General features: G+C 48.5%; 1 long non-coding RNA gene across 1 annotated transcript; it reads right to left on the reverse strand.

The window, feature by feature from the left end:
• Positions 1–222: 222 nt before the first annotated feature.
• On the reverse strand, positions 223–18,873 carry LOC105875607 (uncharacterized). Its single transcript, XR_012921304.1, has 4 exons — positions 18,762–18,873; positions 18,027–18,084; positions 7,566–7,634; positions 223–310 (listed from the first exon to the last, which is right to left on the reverse strand). It is a non-coding gene; the product is annotated as an uncharacterized LOC105875607 (long non-coding RNA).
• Between the last annotated feature and the right edge of the window lie 3,411 nt (positions 18,874–22,284).

The following is a 22,284-nucleotide window of genomic DNA, read 5'->3' on the forward strand; positions in this document are numbered from 1 at the left end:
ATCCAACAGGGTTTCCAAAGAATAACTAGGAACGTGAGTTAAGCAATTCACTAATTGCTTAACATATTTGTTCTGCGCATGAACTCTGTCTCCTCTGCTTTAGAAAAGTAAATGTGCTTGCTGTTTCTCAACTTGGAGTTATTTCACATTTTCCAAAGAACAGCAGACTTCCAGGTGCTCTGAGGGGCGTCCAAGTAGACACGGTCCCGGATCTTCAACTTCAAATTCTCATACGATGGGCGAAGATACACGGAGCTGTGAGAGCTAATGATGGCTAGTGTTTGTACCCTGTTCTGCAGCTGTCGAAGCCCTGCGAGACAGGAGAGGGGACACTGTTACCCCCATTTACACAACAGGCAAGCGGAGTGCTCAGGGATTGAGGGACTGGATTGGGTCACCTGGCCAGGGAGTGGCAGAACCGCCTCTCCGGCAAAGGTCTTCTGACTCGTGGCTCTGTGTTCAGTCCCCAGGGAGGCAGGCCGATCGGGGTTCGAATCCTAACTCCGGCGCTGGCCAACTGTGTGCTCTTGACCACACGCCCAACATCTCTACCCCTCACGTTTTCATCTGTAGAAAGAGCAACCAGGATGCCTGTGCCCAGGAGGGACACGAGAAGGATCAGTGAACTGGGGAAGAGTGGATGTCTTAGGTCAGGCTCAGCAAAAAAAGGGGACAGGTTGGGAGGATCCGGGGTCTCTTATGAAAACCTGGTATGCTCGCATGCATGCTCTCTCTCTCCTTCCTTCTTTTCTTTCTTCCCCAGACCCTGTGGCCTCTCATCTCTGCTTCTTGTTCTGCCTGTTTTCTTCTCCCCTGCTCCCCACAGATTCCCCCTGAGTCTGTGGACGCAGGGCACAGAAAGGCTGCCCCAGCTCTTGATTGTCGGCTTGCCTCAAGTACCCACGACGAAGAACCAGAATTTCTGAGCAGCAATTACAAACTTTAGAAAGACAGAGTCCAACTGGCTTGGGTCAGGGTTCTTGGAGAGGATCCTAAGGGGCTGTGAGTCCAGCAGTCAACAGCATTTCACAAGCCTGAAGTACAAGGCAGCGGTGTTTACCTCCATGACTGGGCAAAGCGTTTCTGTGAGTCAGGTGCTGTGCCTGGCACTAGAGATTTCATTTCACCCTCACACCAACCCTTTGAGGGAAGCATAATAAATCCCCTCCAATTTTTTTTTCTTTTTGACATATGAAGAAACTGAGACTCAGAGAGATGAAAAAATTTGCCCAAGACACAGAGGTAATAAGAGGCAGAGCAAGATTCAAATCCAAGTCTGTCTGATTCCAGAACAGGCAAGACATAGGTCCCAGGCTGTCCTGCCTATGACGCATGCAGGAATGAATGAAGGAATGAGTGATCCAATTACCATTGTTGGAAAGATGCACGAGGGCTGGGGAGTGCCACATTCCCTACACAAGTGCTCTGATTTACATAAGGGTCATTCTCGGGTTCTGGTTCAAGGAATTTCTCGAGCCTGTCTTGGCCCTTCATCTGTCAGCTCAACCCTCTGCTGTCCAAGCCCAACTCAAGCCAGATCTCTCCACCGGCCACACCCAAACGTACACGGTTCTCCTACACCGAAGTTCCAGCTTGTTTCTTTGCACCCCTCAACACAAGGGAACTGACAAAATAGGACTTCATTCAAACAGAATGGTGCCTCTTCAGGATGCTTGTGTGATGGGAATCTTGGCGGGTGAGGTGGAAGCCTGCTCGCCCACCACAGGGGGCCTAAGTTGGCCTTGATGTTCACGTGTCAGCTGCAGAACCACCCCCAGACCCTTTACAGAGGTTTGCTGGGACTGGAGAGTCAGGAGATGGTTACGTGGGGAATAATGTGACCCCCTCCCCATTACCCCCCAAGCTAGACTTATTGCTTACTTATTTAGGTGAAGGATTTTATACTTAGTTCACACTAGGATGGGCCAAGACAGCTCATGAAGTCCCAGGATCCCCGAGGCAGAGAGAGGAGACCGTGAATGAAGGGGTCCCTGGGAATGTGCACACGTGGGCAGAGTAGCATCCTTTAGCTGTGTTTGTGCTGCTCAAGACAAGCCAGTAGAGATCTTAACCCATTCACATCTGGGTTAGAATAGAGCCTTTGCTTGGAATTAGAAGAACTAGTTTATGCTTTTGTTCTGACTCTTATTAGTTCTGTGACTTTTGACAAGGAACTGGTCAAAATAACTTAACCTCTCGATTCAACCTCTCGATTTCCTTTCCTGTGAAACGGAGACTATAATGGCTGCTTTGCAGGATCGCCCTGAGGAGGAAGCGAGATACTGGATGTCTAGCTCTTTGCACAGTGTGCACTGTGCATGCTTTTTTCCCGTTCTCTCCTGCAATTCCCTCCCCTTCGGGCTACACTCTGTGAATGCCTTTTCTGTCTCTTGGGGCTCAGCTCCTGTCACCTCCTCCAGGAAGCCTGCCCAGCTCTCAGTCAGAGAGTGAGTCCAAGTGTCATCTGTGTTCCCACAGACCTGCATGCTTCCCTGTCTAGGAGACGTCCTTGCAAGGTGTTCTAAGAGAAGTGTTTGTTTTTATGTCTGGCCTCCAGGCTCATTTGAGCTCCTTGGAGGGATTCACTTAACTTTATTCATGACCCCATTCTTCTTGAGTATCACTACCATTTTTACCAGGCATGTGGCTGTCTAGAATAAAGACTGGAACAACCTCCCCAGCAGCTAGTGTGACCAAGTTATGACAGGGACAGAAGTGATGTGGGAAACTTCTAGACCCTTCGTGAGAGGGCATCTGTCTGCTTTCCCTTTCCCCCTCTTCCTGCCCACGGGCTGGAATGCACACGTGGTGTGAGCCGTCTGGATCATGCGCATGAAGGGAATAGACTGTATCAGAATTTTCTGGGGCAGCTGTGACAAAGTACCACAAACTGGGGGCTTAGACAGCTGAAATTCATTGTCTCAGTTTGAGGCTGGAAGTCTGAGATCAAAGTGTCGCAGGATTGTTCAGATGTGTCTATGGGGGAAAGAGCCATTCCAGGCCTCTCTCCGTGGCTTGTGCATGGCCGTCTCCTCCCTCTGTCTCCACACCCCCTTCCCTCTGTCCATGTCACATTTCCCTTCTTATAAGGACAATAGTCATATGGGATGAAGGGCCTGTCTGCTCCAGTGTGATCCCATCTTAACGAATTGCGTTGGCAATGACCCTGTTTCCAAATAAGATGGCATTCTGAGGTTCCGAGGGTTAGGGTTTCCATGCATGATTTTTGGGGGAAACATAATTCAACTCTTGATAACCTCACAGTCGATGCTGTGTTGCAATGCGCAGATTCTTTTTCAAGGCTGCAGGACTTACTCCCAAAGCCGCCAGCTCTCAGCTCTTAGCCCTTGCTGAGCATTGCTGTCAGCTTGGGGAGAATCTCCCAGTCCCAGTTCGCACCCTTGCTAGGGCAGCAGAAAGCAATGACTAGTCTGTGTGCATGTAGAAAGGCCCTGCTTCCTTGCCCCAACTCAGACAGCCCTGAAAGGCCACCATAGCTTCATGGCTACCGTGGGTGTTGGCTGAGGCCTTGGTCACGGCTGCATTACAGCCCTATGTCTCCGTCTGCTTAGTCCAGCTTTGGACCCTCTTCTCCAGCCGTTAGTGCTGAGAGCAGTCTTTAACACGCTTCCTGCGCGCGGCTCTCCATGTCGAAGTCTGCTTCCTGGGAAGCCCCAACTGCAACCCACCCTAAAGAACCCACATCAGCCCTGTGCTGTTTACACCCAGACTGTGACGTGAGAAAGAAAGAAACTTCTCCTCATTCTAGCCATCGCCATTTTCGGTCTGCCACAGCAGCCTGTGCCCAAAGCTCTGGCTGCAGGCTGCAGAGGGGAGCGAAGCGCTGAGCAGGCCGTTGCACCGGATGAACTCTGATGGTCCTTTTAGCCTGGATCTTCCAAGATTCTGTGAACACAGCCTCGTGGGCAGGGGGCCCCACATCTGTGTGCATCACTGAAGAATACTTGTTTGGGGGTTTTATCCAAGACCTGCAACATCTTGATGCCCAGATGGTGGGGATGCCGCCAGCGGGGCAGCCGGCGTAGATGGTGTCTGGGATGGGCTGGTGCAGGAGAAACTCGGTGGGCGTTGATCAGGGGACTTAGTTCCAGATTTGGATGCATCTCTTCCCACCTCTGTTATCTTTCTGGGCTTCAATTTCTCATGTTTAAAACGGGACGAAGTGATTTGAAAGTCCCTTGCTCGGCCTACTATAGAAAGTTGCACAAGGCCAAACTGAGCCCAGATGAAGAGATTTGAAAGGTCAGGAGAGCTATCTAAACATACGAGGTGTTATTATCTTTATTGGGATTGACATTAAAAGGCCATTTTGGTCACAGGTTGTGAGAACCGATGCTTGACAGATGGCGCTCCCAAAGAGCTCCCCGGGGCCTTGTTACTGGGGGATTTTCCACTGAATGCGGTTCTCTTTCACAGTTTTGTTTTGTTTTGAAACCAGAGAGCCAGTGAGGAGCCTGGGCTAATCCTGGATGCGGGCTGAGGAGCTCCACTAGCTGAGTATGGGGCAGGCCTTTTATCCAGGCCTGGACCTTTTGTTGACCTGGGAAGAGAAACTCTTTCAGTCCCTAAGGCAGCTGGCCACGCTTGACCAAATGTGAGCTGGAGGCTTATTGCCCTTCCCAGGAGCCTCTGGACTGACTGAGCCCAACTCTCTGCCTTTGTCTCGAGACACTTTCTTTGGGGCAGGTGTGGGTTTGGGAGCGGGGAGACAAACAGGGGAAAGGGAGAGGGGGTCATAGCATACTGGTGTTAGAGGGACCTCAGAGCCATCTAATCATGACCCGAGGCCCAGAGGGGTTTAGTATCCTGCCTAACATCACACAGAAAATTAGGAGGAAGCTAGGAGCAGAACACAGGACTTCTAATCTCTAGGTTTGGGACTCTTTGCCACCTCACAGAGGCTGTTGATGGCAGCTACCCGAGAGTCTCAGGTGAGATGGGGAGTGAGGGTGAAGGTTGGACCCAATCTCACATCTCTGGAACCGGTCCCTCCCTCTGGTGTTGCCAGATCCTTGTTAGAGGAGGGAGCTCTTTCCAGAAGCAGCCATGGGCAGTGACCTGGCCGACCCCAGTTGGCCCTACTTTGAAATGCAATAGAAAGTTGGTTATGATCTGATGTCTCTGCCTCTCCAGACTGCCCCGAAACTGCCTCTGCCTGAAACTCCTCCATGAAAGCCCCTCTTTGGGATGGCCTTTCTATTCCTCTATTTCTATTCCTCTATTCCTCTAGATTCCTCTATTTAAAGTGTAGCTGCCCCAGGAGCATCAGCATCTTGGGATCTCAGCAGGTCCTGGGAGAGAACGAAGCTGGGCATGCTTGGGGCTGGTGGGCTGGTGGGGAGAGTATATAAGGGAAGACCTGGTCATGGGAGACACACCTTTCTCACTGAACAACTCTGGGGACGGCTGGACGATTCTGCGGGCCCATTCCTGGGTGAGGGGCATTTGCACTTCTCGCCTGTTGATCTTAACCTGACCTTGAGCTTGGTCCAGGCAGCCTGGGGAGTCCAGGCTCCCCTCAGAGTTGGGCCTGCCTCTGACTCTCCCCACAGACGTGGGGCAGGGCACTGGGGTTTGCACACCTGAGAGCAGAGGACCAGGTGCCCCTTTTGGTCATTTCTGGGCCATGGAAGGTCTCTTAAGGGCCCTTCTTTTATTTGAGGCCTCAAGGTGGCCTTGGACAGAGAGCAGAGGTAGGGCCCAGGGATTGTGATGACCATGGCAAGGCTCGGGGAGGCATCTTTGCAAAGGCAGGGGAGGCCACCTGACCTTCGTCCAGGGGTGGGGAACCTGCAGCCTCAAGGCCACACGTGGCCCTCCAGATCCCCAAGTGAACCTCTCAACCGAATCCCAACTCCACAGCACAAATCCCTTTAGTAGAAGGATTTGTTCGCAAAATTTGGATTCAGTCAAAAGGCTGCACTCAAGGATCCAAAGCCACATTGACTAAGGCTTAGTCAATCCTCCTCCTGTTCAAATTGTGAACCAACTGAGAAATGGACACAGGATTAGGATAGAGGCGAAACGAAGAGATTTGTACCGGTAACATTGGACTAGTGATCTCAGCTTGAGTCTGAGGTTGGTATGCTCTTCCTGCTCCTTTGCCCCATGCATACACAGAGGTATACCTGCCACATGCATACCTGCCACAAGTGTTAAGTCCTACCTGGTGAGCAGGGCACAGGGCATGAGGAGAGCAGAAAAACAGCACAGGCAGTATGCAGGCAGGCAGGTGCCCACAGGGGACAGTCCCCTTTTCCTATCTCCCCACTTGGATAGCTAGAGATTGTTGAGAGAAGAAGCAATCTCGTGATACTGTTCTTCCTGAATGGTGATCCCATGGAAACAGGAGAGGTGGTGCTGTAGATCGTACAATTGCTTATCAGATATTCAGCGTCCATCCCACTTCTCAGTGGGAGCACACACTCTTGCCCCATGGATGTTGGCCCCCCAACGAATGGAGCAGAGTTGTCATGTATCACACCTGGTCAGAGGCTTGACATGTGCTCTCGTGATTGGCTTGGCCTCCTGAGTGGCTCCGACTTGAAACTTACCAGCAGCGCCATAGCTGATCCGTAAACCCATAAGAGAGAAATACACATTTCTTGTCATAAACCTCTGAGATTTGGGAGGCTGTTTGTTACTCTAGGAAAAGCTGACAACTAAAAGTGAGTAACTGGCATGTTCCTTGACTGCTAAATGAAGGGAGAGCTTCAGCAATGTCCAAGAAGCGAGAACAAGGAGCCATAAGCCATTCAGGGATGCTGGAGGGTCACCCTGGGTCTTAAGGGCAGGCAGTAGTCAGGGGACAGGTTGGGGAGGATGAGCCTTATCCTTCAAGGCCTTTGAACTTTAACCTGAAAAAAATGGGAGTCATGAGGGCTTTAAGCATGGGAATGACTCAGATAAGATTGGAACTTTAATTCTTCCAGGAGTTGTTCTGGCACAATGCCTTACTCAAGTATTTGTGGTGATGCTGGTATAAACAAGCCCCCAGCACTGACAGTCATACAGAAATCTAGCACAAACAATTATGCACAATGCGTAATACTTGATCGTGATAATAACCGACCATGTTACTGGCTTATATATTTACTATACTACAATTTTGATTGTTATTTAAGAGCAGGGGTGGGGAACATGAGCCCTTAAGGCCACATGTGGCCTTCTAGGTCCTTAAGTGTGGCCTTTTGAGTGAATCCAATTTTTTCAGAACAAATCCTTTTATTTTTATTAACACGTTTTTGTTCATTTTTTATATTTTTATTTTATTTTAAAATGAACATATTTAAAATACCAAAGAATAAAATAAGTTTCAAAGAATCCTCCCAGATTGACTGACACAATGAGAGCGTTAGTAAGCCACAAGGCTAAACTGACAGCTGATACGATGATTTAGTTCTAACTTCCCCTGCCTGACTGGTGCCACGACTACACGAGGCTGGTTGGCGAGAGTTTGTGGGGGTCGAGTTCGCCAGTCTGTTATCAGCTTTTGACAACGGAGCACTGTGTTTCTGTTTAAAGTGGAATTTGTGAATACTTACACAGCTTGACGGTATTTTTTAATTCCATCTGCTTAACAGCCCATCACATCAAAAAAGACCAAGAAAATGCTGAAGGAAGAAAATAGATTTTTTAATGAAGCTTGGAAATTGCAATAGCATCTTATTTCTGCTAAAGTTAAGATGATATGCTTGTTTTGTGATACTGGAATATCCAAAGTAAAGGCATTCAATGCTCATCAACGTTATAACACTCATAAGGACCACAAATATTTTTTAATGGAGAGGCATGAAAGGTTGTGTTGCAGAAATTAAAAGATGAAAAGCAAAAGCAAAGATAATTTTTTTTTTTTTTGAGACAGAGTCTCACTTTGTTGCCCAGGCTAGAGTGCCGTGACATCAGCCTAGTTCACACCAACCTCAAACTCCTGGGCTTAAGCGATCCTCCTGCCTCAGCCTCCTGAGTACCTGGGACTACAGGCATGTGCCACCATGCCTGGTTAATTTTTCTATGTATTTTTAGTTGGCCAATTAATTTCTTTCTATTTTTTTTTTTTTAGTAGAGATGGGGTCTCACTCTTGCTCAGGCTGGTTTCAAACTCCTGACCTTGAGTGATCTACCCGCCTCGGCCTCCCAGAGTGCTAGGATTACAGGCATGAACCATCACGCCTGGCCCAAAGACAATTCTTTCAAGGAGCAATAAGACCTGGAAATAATGCCACTGAAGCAACTTATAAAGTACCTTACATACTTGGGGAAAAAAGGAAGCCATTCAGTGATACAGAAATTGTCAACGAATGCATTGTCAAAGTTGTAGGATGCTTAAACTCTGATAATGTTTCAAAGTACTAACAACTGCCTCTTTCAAGGAGAATCATAACTGATCAGGAGCATAAATTAGCCTTCAGGTTAACAGAACAACTTTGTGCAATACTTCAAAAGGAAAATGTATATTATTCAATAGCTTTGGATGAATCAACAGGTACTACTGACTCAGCACAGGTTTTATACTTCATTTGGGTAATAATAGAAGATTTTTTTTGCTATAAAGTTACTCATTCTGGGCACTCTTGTGACCAGAATACGGGCAATAGGTATCTTCAACAACTTTCAAGATAAATTTCGTGACGTTGGACTGAATTTGGTATATTTCATGAGTGTACATACAGACAGTGCACCTTCCATGACAGGAAAACATGAAGCATTTACTGCACAGATAAGGAAAGTATTAACTCATCCAGATGCTCTCAATTCTTTTCATTGTGTCTTTCTTCACCAAAATTTCTGTGGTAAAGCTACGTTATTTTAAGTGACACTTTGCAATAAGTTATAAGTATGATTAACTATATCCATGCAAATGCAACACAGCATTGTCAGTTTTGTAACATGCTAAAGTTGAAGGATGAGGTCTATTCAGTGTGGATTTGCTGCATCATTCTAAAGTGCTATTGCAGGGACAGGTAAAAGCCAAAATTTTCTCTGAGAACAGATAGTTAAATTCTATGAAGAACAGAATCAGCAATGTGAATTATTGAAAGAATATTTCTATAGTAATGCATCTCTGTGTGATATAATGTCAAATCAAAATGACTTGAATATTTCTTTGCAAGGTACAACTAAGTCTATATATAACATGTGGCCAAAAATCCAAGGATTTCAAAAACAGGTACTTTTTTCAAAGCACTTCTTCAAAAGGAAATTTTGGATGAACATTTTCCCCAGTTAGCAAAAGTCACTGATGAGCAGGGTGACATATGTGAATCATTTGAAGACTAAGCAGCTATTATAGACCTATTAAGTGGAGAATACAATGAAAGGTTCATTGACTTTGAGAATAATGACATCACACTTAGCATTTCAGCATTTCCTAGTTGATATCACCAAGGCACCTAAAGAACTACAGGTGGAATTGATGGAGCTCTCAGTAGATGACATTTTAAAGTCATTGATGCTAAGAAAGATCCAATTGAAATATGGAAAGCTGTGGTAGAATACTCAAGCAAGAAGTCCCCAAAATGCTTTCTTGCTTTCCAACCACTTATTGCTGTTAATCTACATTCTCCTACCTAACGCAAATCAAGATGCCCTTAAGGTCACAAATGACTGATACCATCTACAGGATGAACTGAAACTGCGGACCTTCATGCTGCAACCAAGTATTCAAATGCTTTCCAACAAAAAGTACACACAACAAAGTCATTAAAAGGTTACTTAACTTTAAAATTAACAATTTTTTAAATTTTAACAAAATTAAAAAATTACAAACTTTCAAATTAACAATTTGAAATTATTAAGTACATAATAGCTAGATTTTTATAAAATAAATGTATATTTTTAACTATATGTAATTGAAGTTTCTTGAATGTGGTCTTCCAACATGAAAAGTTTTCCCACCCCTGATGTAGGCATTGGTCTCCTTGGGTATTTATCATGAACGGAGGCTGAAGGACTGTGATTTCTCTAGTCAAAGCAGCTTAAAAATTGTCAAGAGCAGTTTGTGGTTGTGAAATTCAATTTTCGTTGAAGGGTTTCTCCAGTGTTCTCTTGTTTTCATCAAGTTGAAAAGCTATTTTTTTTTTTTTTGGTAACACAATTTCATTCTAATCAGGAATATCTTTTCTTTTCTTTCTTTATTTTTTTTTTATTTCTCTTTCTTTTGGGGAATATCTTTTCTTAGTTCCAGCAGTACTTGGTATCTGAGAGAGAGAGATCCAATGAGAGTCTTTGCCATGTTCTGTTGATGGCTGAGCCGGGAGGGATGGCTGAGTGGGACAGACCCAGGGGCAAACTGAGCTCCTGTGGAAAGATGGGCTGAGGTGAGCCTCAGGCTGCCTGAAGAAGAAAGAGACAGCCACAGGTGAGAAGAAGACCTCTCTGAACCTTCAGCCAGCCTGAGGTGCAGGATATAGGAACTCTGTCCCTGCCCAACCAGGACCTGGTGATAACTGACACCTTCCTCCTTTGTCTGCAAGAAATTGATGGCTTTTCACACCTCCCAGGGAGGGACATGCTCTGTATCAACCATCACACTGAGAAACTGATTGCTGCAGGAAGGAGAGGCCCTTTGCAGAGAAACACACCCTCTTATAACTCCAAGTCCCAGTCTTTTAGGGAGGAGTGGACAAGCTGTGGAAAGAGCCCTGGATGTGGTAGCCAACAGGGACCTCAGACCACATCCAAGTCCAGTTCCACCTTTTACTGATGAGGAGAAGGTGGTGCCAATGGTACACATGGTAGCACATGACCTGCTACTGACAACCCTGAACTAGAACCCAGGCCTCAGGTCCTTTCCATACCGTTTGGAAGAAATGAGAGAAAGGCTCCAATGGACCCATCAACTGTCACTAGAGGCTTGGGTCACTCTTGCTAGGGACAAGAATCACGTTTTAAAAACAGTGAAAGCATTCTTCTAAAGAGGATCATCAAAGCAAGGAAAAAAGAGATATTTCAAATGGAATTAGCAAAAAGTGAGCAGGGACTGTCACCAAGGCTCAACTTATTTTCCCTAACTTCCTGAAGTTGATTCCACACCCAGTTACTACCTAAGGCATTTCTAGGCACATTGACCATATCTAGACCAAGAAAACTCTGAGTGGAACACGAAAGGGATGACGTTGGTTTGACTGCATTCTCCCTCCACCCTATTCTTTTCCCCCCTCGAAGTCCTTTCCCAGGAAAGATTCCTGATTTACTCTACTTTACGCCAATGTCAGGAGTGGCACAAAGAAATATAAATACACAATCGTTTCCTGAGTTTCACTTTTGATTTATTCCCTTCAGGGGAATGAGAACTCCGAGAGCTCTTTGGGGATTTCACTGAATGACAGTAATTGACCAAAAGTCAAATTTTCAAATTGTAGTGCTGACAATATTCGTGGGCTGTGACATTAATCTGAGAAATGTAAACTTCAGGATTTATTTTAAATATTCCAAAGTAAACACTAAATTCTGTTATGCATAATAAGGAGAGGTATTTTTTTCTATACACTGTGTTTCAATGTAATGATTATTTCTTACTTGAACTTACATTCAAAACAGTTTGAGCAAGCGTGCTTCAGGTGGAGAGGCTATAGGTTTAATCCATCTATCCACTTGCTTTTCTTCTCCATTTATTCCATGTTATACAAACAGCACTTTGGAGGGGGAAATACAAATTCCGTCAATGGCTGATCAATGTTCGCCCTTCTCTGTGGAAAAGCCACACACTTGGGGCACTTCCTTATCAATAACTGGAGATCACAGTGGACCACTGGTCCTGTTATATTTGAGATTCACAAGGCCGCAGGACAGAGAGACAGAGTCACCGAGGCTGTAATTATCAAAAGGAGTTTTATTGTCTAGCTCGAGCTAGGGTCCAAGCCCCCAGAGCGCCAGCGCAGTGACCTCTTCTCTGGGCAGGGACCCTCCTTTGTGTGTTAATCCCCTTTTATAACTTAGTTGTTTACACACTGGTCATGCATCCACCCCCACAGTGATTTTCACTTCAGCCTGCCCCTGATTGCCCTAACCTGTTCCGGGTCCCAGCTGAGAGACTCAGGTTTCTGCTCTCTTTGTCTTTTTCTTCTGCATCCCATAATATACTCATAATGCCTTGCGGTTAGCAAACAAGCAGTAAACAGAAGCTGGAAGGTGTCCATTGTCCTTACAGCCCAGTATCTTACAGTCCTTTGCTTCTTTAGCAGCTGTTTGGCAAAACTTGAACTCTTCTTCCTGTGCTCTCACATCACACTCGACAATCATCACAGATGACAGCTGTGACCAAATGTGGGGGATTTCTGCCCATCACCAAGCAACAATTAGTTCTTCAATGGACACCAGCTGCGTGTCCTCTAGTTCAATTCTGATGCTATCTACCTGGAGGGTGAGGGCTCAGTCTCCAAATTGCTCCCCCATGAGACACCACTTGCAAGTCCCAGCCTCCAGAACTTCTGACTGATTGACTTCAAGTTGGGATTCTCACCGCCCCTCTTTTGTTTGGATGAATTTGCTAGAGTGCTTCACTGAACTCAGGGAAACTGGTTTATTTACAAGGACATTACAAAGAATATGAATGATGGGATGCACAAGGCAAGGTGCAGAGGAGGGGCTCTGAGCTCTCACGCCCATCCAGGCTGCACCAGCCTCTAAGACCTTCCATGGTTCAGCTATACAGGAGCTCCCTGAGCCATGTACTTTTGGGTTTTTATGGAGGCTCCTTACATAGGCATGACTGATTAAACCATTGCCCATGGGCAATCAGCTTAACCTTCAGCCCCTCTCCCCTTCCTGGAGGCAGAGTGTGGGGCTGAAAGTCCCAGCCCTGTAACCTTGCCTTCATCTCTCCTTGGCCAGCCCCCACCCTGAAGCTACCCTAGGGGCTGCCAGCCATCAGTCAACAATACCATAAAAAAAGACATCGCTCTGGAGATTCCAAGGATTTGAGGAGTTGCTTGCCAGGGAAAGGGGACAAAGACCAAAAATGTCTTTCACAATATCACAGCCCCATATTAGCATCACCTAGGAGCCTTTCAAAATACTGATGCCCAAACCACAGCCCAGATCACGGAAGTGAGAATTTCAAGTTGTGAGTTCAAGGCATTCCTCTTAATTGAAATCTCACCAGGTACTTAAGACAGGGCAGCAGGGTTTAGAGATACTGAATGGGCCATCCTGATTTTTCCCCATTCTCTTTCCTTCTCCACATTTCTCTACGATTGGCTTCCTTTTCTCAGGCCTATGGATTTTAGGCTTCTTTCTGACAATTTTGGTTATATCACTCTCTAGTCAAATGAGGCAAAGATTGTCCTGTATTCTTGCCTATCACCTTGGGTGTTTGTATGTAATGCTGTGCCAGACTCACATTTTTCAAAGTGAATTCATAAAATGCTCTCTTACTCTCTCTGGCATGAAGATGCAATGGAATGGCATTTTAGACCCTAGTCTGGACTTGTAGAAGCTGGAAATAGAGGCTTCAGTAGGAACAATCCTAGTTCTCTCTTTGCTAAGTCCTCCCAGAACACCCATCTCTGATGTCCCTGCCTGTCAGTGAGACCATCCAGGGACCCAGCCACATAGACAGACATCACGTATATGAAGGAGATGTCCCCTGTCACACGTGTGGCTGGGGATGTTCAGATGCCAGGTGCCCAGGCTGCAGTGTCCCTGAAGTGAAAAATCACCCACCTGAGCCCAGACAGAGGACTTTGGATGGACAGACAGGGACACACCCATTATTCTCTTCCTATTAACATTGGTCCTCTATCCTGGAGAGAAGGTTCTAGAGAGGCTGTAGGGCATGGGATGGAGTTAGTTAGATCTCTGCCCATAGCAAGAAAGAACAGGAGGAGGAGTAGAGCCTAAAGGCTTGGGGGGTACCATGAAAAAGGGTGTTAAGCAGCTATGAAGCATGTACCAAGTGAAGGAAACTATTTAGGGTTTTGGAGCCTTATACATTTTCTGTTTGTAATTTTTTACCACGTGCTCATACATAGGTAAAATCTGCTGCCGTACGGCGGGTGTTAGCAGCCATCAGCAGTGCGGAAGAGGTCCCAGCCCTTCGGTGGAGCCTTAGGGGCAGGAGTGCTGCAGACTCGGACTGCGTGGTCCCCACGGGAGCAGCAGCGCAGTGCACAGCCTCGCCCTCCGCACTCCTCCGGCGGGGGCTGGGCGCGGCCCCACCGCACGCGTGATACTCCGCAGCCAGGCGGCGCACGTTCTCAGGGCCGGGCTCAGGAAAGACTCCCACAGCCCCTGACAGTCTAGCGCAGGTGCAAGAGGGGCCGTGGCCCGCAGGGCTGCTCCACCTTGCTGGGGGCCCCTCTGTCTCCTGACTCTGCACGTCCTCATTCGCACCAAGGAGTCGGTTTTCTTGGAAATGATGTTCGTGTGTCTGTTCCGCGGCACCTCCCTGAGAGCATATCAGACTCTCATCATCGCCGTCTCCTCCCAGCTGGGCTCTCTGATTGTGTCACCTCCGCACTGTCAGGCGCCTCACCAGGCTCCTTCTCCACAAGTCTTGTTCTTATCACGTTCCTACTCTCCTCCGGAAAACTTCCCTGACTCCGCCTCCTCCCCCTGCCTGGTGGCCCTTCTCATTGTGGCCCCTTGTCGGTGGCCTCGCTGCCCCACGCTCCCTGTACAGATCGTCCCCTGGGGTCGGGCTGCCCCTCCCTGACCCCAGCCCTGCACCAGGGACCTTCCAGCGTCCAGGTCTTTGTCCACAAGCTCCTCCCCCGGCCTGTGCGCCCCGGTAGGTACTCCTGGCACAGTTTACCACCACTAACCATCACCCAAGCAGGACACTCGATAAGACGTTATGATAGTTCCTACTGGGGAAAACATCCAGGGGAAAACGTCCTAAACCAACACACCTGTTGTGGAAGGAATTGTCAAGCACAGAAAAAAGCATCACACAGCTGGTAGGACTGAAAGGTGCACTGAGCCAGGGGTGTTTTCCAGGACTCTTGGCAAATCACCTGGTCTCTTCTCTAATGTCCTGCAAGGTGACCTCACTCCCTCCCAATCTGCCTTTCTCTCACTGGACAGTCAGAGCAGTCAGGAACATTCCTCAGGATGTGGCCAACTCCTGATGCCCTGAAGGCTTCCTTCACATGGTTTTCCTTCTTTAGCCTCGTGATTGTCACGAAACTAACCTGCTCCCCACTCCCTTAGGTCATTCAAATATCTGAAGCTGGATCTCATCCCACTATGGTCTCTGAGTGTCAAGGGTGAACATTCTCAGTTTTCACCTGCGTCCAAATGTCTGGCCCCTCACCGATTCTGGACTGTTCTCCACAGACTGTTAAAACAGGTGCCCCTGATCTAACCACGCCCCGGGGGAGGGGGGGCTGCCATTTACGCCACTGCAGACACAGACTGAGGGGGCTTTGCACCCAGCTTGGTCTCACTGATGGCCCCTGCGCTACGTGGACCCCCTTCCCCGCCCCTCTGGTGAATGGCTGCAAAGCCAGGTCTCCCCAGCCCGGTCCTCTTACGGGACAGTGGGACAGTTTAAAGCGAGGCCAGGGAGTGTGGGTGCATTTTCTCCTGCTGGCTCTGAGCCTCTGCAGAGCCTTCTCCCCACTAAGCTTTGAAGACCCTCTCCGGGCACAGGACAAGGAAAAACATTACCAAACCTCTGGATATCTGTACATATCAATAGTTAGATATGTGGGGGAAATCCCTCATTAAAAGATCAATGTGTAATTTAGGTTTTATTCACGCTCTGTCTACCGGGGTTTTCCCTGCAGGGAGAGATGGGGCAGGGCAGACCTCCCATGGCGCTGCTGCCGGGTCCCGGGTGTGCGCTGAACACACGCACTATTCACACATTATCACAGGGGCCCAGCCAGGAGCGTCCTTCTATAGTTTGGACCCAACTGCAGAGATGAACTGTTCGCTCCAGGCTCGTGTTCATGACGCCCTGGCAGGGCCGTCCCCTGCCACACTCATGTCACTTCTGAGACCTGCGTCTGGGCATCCCTTTGTCCTCATGGGAGCCCAGTCCTGGCCTGGGTGGTTCTGACACAGAGCCTGAAGCTTCACAAGGCCCCAGGCTGTGTGCAGAGACCTTGGGGACAGGGGTGGGAGAGACAAGGGCCTTAGAGCCCCTGGTTGGTTTTCCACAGAGCCTCATGGTGCCGCAGTTCCACCTGCAGAGTGGGGGCCCCACTCAGGACATGCAGGAGACACGAGATGCCACCATTAGGAGACAGCCCAGGCAGAAGTTGCTGGGCACCTGCTGCAGAGGGGCTGTGGGGGCTCCTCACCTCCTCACCCCCCACCTCCGCTCTCCCCCTGTGACCCGCCTGTGGATCTGCGGCCTGCACAGGGCACTGGGGCCAGGCTGGCAGAGACATGGCCAGACACTGGGGAGACAGCAAAGCTCCTAGGCCAGACTCACCTCTGTGCCAAAAACTGCCCAAGCACCTGACATGGACCAACAAGTGTCCCCTGGCTGGCCTGCAGGGCCGTCGCTGAGCCTGAACAAGGAGCTGAGCACAGAGCATGGGGGCCACCTGGGCCACTGGTGAGAAACGACCTGCTTTATGACAGGAAGACTCATCCGCTCCAGCCAGAACAGAGCCGACCCCAGCTCGTCAGGCAGGAAGGGAGCGTTTCTGAGAGGTTCTTGGCAGTCAGACAGACCAGCACCACCAGGAGGACAGAAATACTGTTCACTCAGTGAGTGTGACAGTCCTCCATTCCCTGTCCCCTCCTGCAGCTCACTGTTGAGACTGCTGAGACAGGAAGAACCAACGATGAAATCAAGAGGGATGAGACCCCTCCACACCCAGCAGGTCCTGACTGGAGGCAGAAGGGTGGGGTCCAATGGCATGTGGCCCCCCTTCACAAAGGGGGCAGGAAACCACCCTCCTCTGACTCGGGGTGGCTGCCTTGGGAATGGGGGGCGAGAGAGAGACAAATGGAGAGAATGACAGAAAGAGACAGAGACAGAGACAACAAGAGGGAGAGATAGAGATACAGAGAGAGAGACAGAGAGACACACAGAGAGAAACAGAAAACAGAGAGAGACAGATAGAGACAGAGACAGAAAGATAGAGATACAGAGAGAGACAAGGATAGAGAGACAGAGAGATAGATAGTGACAGACAGAGATAGAGACAGAGACAGAGATAGAGACAGACAGAGACAAAGACAGAGAGACACACAGAGAGAAACAGAGAGAAAGACAGAGAGACAGAGACAGAGAGATAGAGATATAGAGAAAGAGACAGACAGAGATAGAGACAGAGACAGAGATAGAGACAGAGACTGACAGAGAGAGATAGAGATATGGAGAGAGATACACATAGAGATAGAGACAGAGACAGAGGGACAGAGATAGAGAGAGACAGAGAGAGACAAAGACAGAGAGAGATACACTGAGAGAGGGAGACAGAGAGCGAGACAGCGCACGAGCAGTGCAGAGTGTGCTGACAGGATGAGGAGCTAACGGGGAGGACTCCAGACGCCCTGGCAGGCGCGGGCAGGGCACACAGCACGCAGGAGACTCACAACACTGGGTCGACCCTGCGCACAGATGATGGTGAATTTCACGCACAGCGCCGGGAAGACAGGCCCCTGAGGCACTACCGACCCCCCGAGACCTTGTGCAACCTAGGCCTTTTTGTTTTCAAAACTGTGGCATGACATGATTGTTTTGGTCTGGTTCTTTGCTGGCTCTGACATTCCTGTCAACAACCTAAGGCAACAGTGTAGAAAGCAGACACGTATGTCCAGGCGGTTACAGCCTCACGTGATCTAGGCAAGAGCAAGATGTCCCTGCGACTGATTACCTCCCCTGGGTCAGAGTCACTCTACCATACCTCGGAGGAGATGGCGGCCTTGCTGAAGGGGCTCTGCCATCTCCGGGGGAGTGGATGCAATCAGCGCACTCGGTAGCCCGTGTTTCCCCGGAGTGTGAAATCTTGGTGACTTTGACCTCACGTTCTGTACTTTAGATACCACCCTGCCCTGCCGTATCCTACCCTTGCTTCTGGCCCCTGCTAATTCATTGTTACCTGTGAATAATGGCCAGTGACTCTACATCTTCTGCATCTTCCTCATCTTCGTAATTTTCTGCAAACAAATTCAGAAATGTCCAGACATTAAATAGTTCCATTACACATACTGGGGCCTATCTGGGCATGGAGACAAATGATCTCTCTGTGAGCTCAGGACACACTTAGAGAATCATTCCGATCTCATCTGCTGATGGTAAAGCAGTGGTGAGGCAGGAAATGCTGATCAAGCCTGTGAAATGTGCTAGACTCCGTGGATCATTATCACGGTGTGCTCTGAGTTTCATTGGGAAAAGTTAAAATGTATTTTAGTCTCCAGATCACTGGATATTGCACAGTTTCTTCCAGATTTCTCTAGCTCTGTGCCCCCTCCCTCTACAAGGAAGCTCAGGGCATTATATCCCCTCACAATTCTCAAATAGACCTTACTCAGTTCTCTAAGAAGAAAATGAGAGCCCTTTGCCACTTCCCTCCATGCAGCGGGACTTCAGCTGACCCCCAAGTTGGCTTCTGCAGGGGAACAGGGGAAAGCCCATCTGGAGAAAGTGTTCCAGATATTTCTACCACCGGAGCCTACTATTTTAACCAAATCAGCCCCAAACAGAGACGTTATCCCTTCTGGAAATGCATTTGTGGGCATTCGCTCATTCGTAGTCACAGCTGCCAAGCAGCACATTATGTGACCAATTACCGATGAGGGCCTAGAAATCTAGAAAGGACAAATCCATCCCTCACCTACAGCTGAGAAGGCCAGGGCTTGTGGCAAGAGCTCAAGAAACTGCCACTCTCGGTCCAGGGCTCTTTGCACTCTAACATCTGCCTCCTGCTCCAGAGGCCACATTCCACCAGGGAGGACGGTGACAGTTGGAAGGTCATGACCTCCTGCCCAGTACATCTCTCTTCTCTGTTCCCACCCTGGCTCTGCTGACCCTGACACGGCCTCAGATTGGGTGTGGAAAACAGGACAGCAGGTAAAACAAGGGCATCTCTCCCTTCCTGTAACTTGTGGCATAGCTGGGTCAGCTCTTGCACATGATCATGAATTAGGATGTCGTATTTCCTTGGGTGGGTAGAAGGGAAACCATCAGAGTGGAAATGGGGTGATAAAAGGTGACAAGGACATCGAAAGAGATGCTGTGACTATAACCCCAGGCAGCCCTTCAAACAGAATTCTGGCACATGTTTGGTGAATGTGCATCACTTTTTCTGCAATTTCTGGAAAAGCAAGCTTATTTCTGAGACATTGTATACCTAGATCCTATGCCTTCTTGATATGAACTTTCTTTTGGTCTAGTTACTTTTCTTGCTGCAGAGAACCTGCCAGCAGGCTAAGGCCAACAAGGAAGGAGGCAAGGATGCATCTTCCTGATTTTAATCACACAGGGCAGTGCCCTGTGGCGTGTATTTGTGAATATGGAAATGCATGAACAATTACATTTCACCTGGCTGACTCTAAATAAGAAATTAGTAGGAAGTGGTAATCAGCCCAGGAATAGCAAAGAAAACAAACGCTACCCCTTAAACAGACCCTTCGTGGCTGGCTGATCGGATCAAATAGGTATATTCAGCAGAACTGTTTTCCCTGAGATATCTAGATGCCCCCAAATACTACCTTAGTTCCCATTAACAGTCCTTGATTATCAGAGTCACCTGGGGGCCGCTGGCTCTTGTCCTTTATTCTTAGAATCACGTAGGTTTTCTGCAAATAAAACAGATGGGGCCAGTCACATGACATAGTTGTTGCTTTATACATTGCAAACACTGGAATATAAAGAGGTGCTGGGCAAAATGAGGATATTCCAAGAACACTGCAGAGAGCCATATGACATGTCCTGGGAAAAGGAGCTGGCCCTGTTTCCCTGAGCCACCGAATAACAGTGCCTATTGTGATAGATCATCAAAACATGTTCACTGCTTCAAACTGGGTAAACAGTTAAACATATTATTTTTTCTTAGAGATTGTGGGGAACTCGCCTTGCTGTTTTTTAGAGGTGCTGCTGCAACCTGGCCCAGTGGATCCCCTGGCTGCTGTCACTGTATGTGAGAATAGACCCTGAGATTAGACTGATGGATGCAATATACAAACTCTTGGTACACTGGCCACAGAACGTGCTGACCAGGAAGGACGCTCCACTCCCCCTGCATGGCGTAGTCATGACTTGGAGCACACAACGAGAACCATCACACTTGCTACAGCTCCAGGGCAAGGTTGGTCCACTTCACTAGCAGGGATGCAGTGAAGAGAGGCTCCCGAGGCTTTGTTCACTCCAACAGATCATCAGTCAGCAATCTAGGCCTTGATCTCTTAATATTGTGACATCATATGATTTTTTTCCATCTAGTTATATTTCTCATTGTAAAATCCCTGGCAAGTAACAAAGGCCAACCTTGCAGAAAAAAGATAAACATCTTATCTTGGTTTTCCCAATATGGGACAGGTTGGTTGTTCTTCCTGGGTGAAATAATATCTGGGATTACACCCACACTAGGTTTGTAAACTTGAGAAATTAATGAGAAGTTTAAACCAATAGTAGAAATTCCAAGAAAACAGCTAACTTTCTTAAAGGGCTGTACATTGTTTGCTGAATGAATGAAAAAGGCATTTGCAGCACATTCAGGTTGTCCTGGATCTGGGATTTCCAGATGTCAACCGTGCGTTGGCAGCCCATGACTGTGAGTTACTTGGAGGGCACCGGCTCCATCCTATCCTCCTCCTCATGGGTGTTCTGATTTTGATTGCCTGCAAATAAGTTTAGACAAACCCAGTCATATCATGCAGTTCCTACTCCATGCATTGCACAAAGCCCTGTGCAGTCACAGGGACGTAAATATTCTCTGGGGGGAAAAGCCCAGCATATTCTGCAAGGAACCTGGCTGGTGGCTCCTGGTTGTGCCTTCTAGGAAGTGGCTGGGCCTGCTTTTCTGAGCCACCTAGAGGACTGACCCGCACCTCATGCATCATCCTAACAACGTCCTCTTTACAGCCACTCCCCATCACCCGTGGCACTGCCTGAGCTCCGTCTCCCAGCAGATCAGCGGGGACATTAAATTCCCATAGGAGCATGGCTCTACTATAAACTACTCATGGCGAGAGATGTAGGTTGCACACTCCGCATGAGAATCTGATGCCTGATGGACTGAGGTGGAGCTGAGGTGGTGATGCTAGTGTTGGGGAGTGGCTGCACATACAGATTATTATTAGCAGAGAGGTTTGACTGCACAATAAATGCAATGCACTTGAATCATCCCGAAACCACTCCCCAAACCCCGGTCTATGGAAAAATTGTCTTCCATGAAACCAGTCCCTGGTGCCAAAAAGGTTGGGGACCGCTGCTAACATGCCCGAGTGAAGGCCTTTATCCTTACTGAGGTGCGTTCGTGAATATTCCATTCCCACATATGATGGCGACTGCTACATGTGATACCTTTATTATAGGTAAGGATGCAGAAATTCAGGAGGGATAAATCCATCACAGGCTCACAGGTAGTGAAGACAGCACTCAGGCTAGAGCCTGGAAACCTTTCATTCCTAGACCAGGACTGTTACCCCTCTAACAAGCTGACTCTTTTGTTTTTTATTTTGGCATATTATGGGGGTACAGATTTTAAGGTTTCAATAAATGCCCATTCCTCCCCTCCCCCCACAAGTCTGAGTCTCCAGCATGACCATCCCCCAGATGGTGCACATCTCACTCATTATGTATGTATATACCCGCCCCCTGCCCCCTCCCACCTGCCCAATACCCTATTACTGTAGTACCTATGTGTCCACTTAGGTGCTGCTCAGTTAATACCAGTTTGCTGGTGAGTACATGTGGTGCTTAACAAGCTGACTCTTGTCACCCTCTCCTGCTCCACTCTCACAGGGGACGGAGGCTGCCTCCTCAGCGAGAGGCCACGCTGCGTCAGGAGGAAGGACAGAGCTGGAATCCTGGGAGCTCCACCCTGCGCAAGTCTCTCCGCTCCTACCACCGCCAGCCCTGATCCCGTCACGGCCATAAAGGTGGTGTGCAAACCAGGGCAGCCGGTTAAAGAGTCACATTGTGAGTGGAGTGTCTGGTGAGCCGGGCACCTGCCTTGTCGCGGCTCAGGGTAACAAGGGCCTGTGGCCACCTTACCTGGGCTGAGCGTGTGGCTGAGGCACTCTGCCAGCCCGTGCCCGTCCGCCAGGTGCTCCCGGAGGCCCTGCCCCAGGCAGTTGTCAGGGTCACCTGAGGTGAGGAGGGCCTTGAGTTGTCGGCTGAGTAGAAACAAGACA

This window comes from Microcebus murinus, chromosome 10 (genome assembly GCF_040939455.1).
Source record: "Microcebus murinus isolate Inina chromosome 10, M.murinus_Inina_mat1.0, whole genome shotgun sequence".
Classification (NCBI taxonomy): Eukaryota; Metazoa; Chordata; class Mammalia; order Primates; family Cheirogaleidae; genus Microcebus; species Microcebus murinus.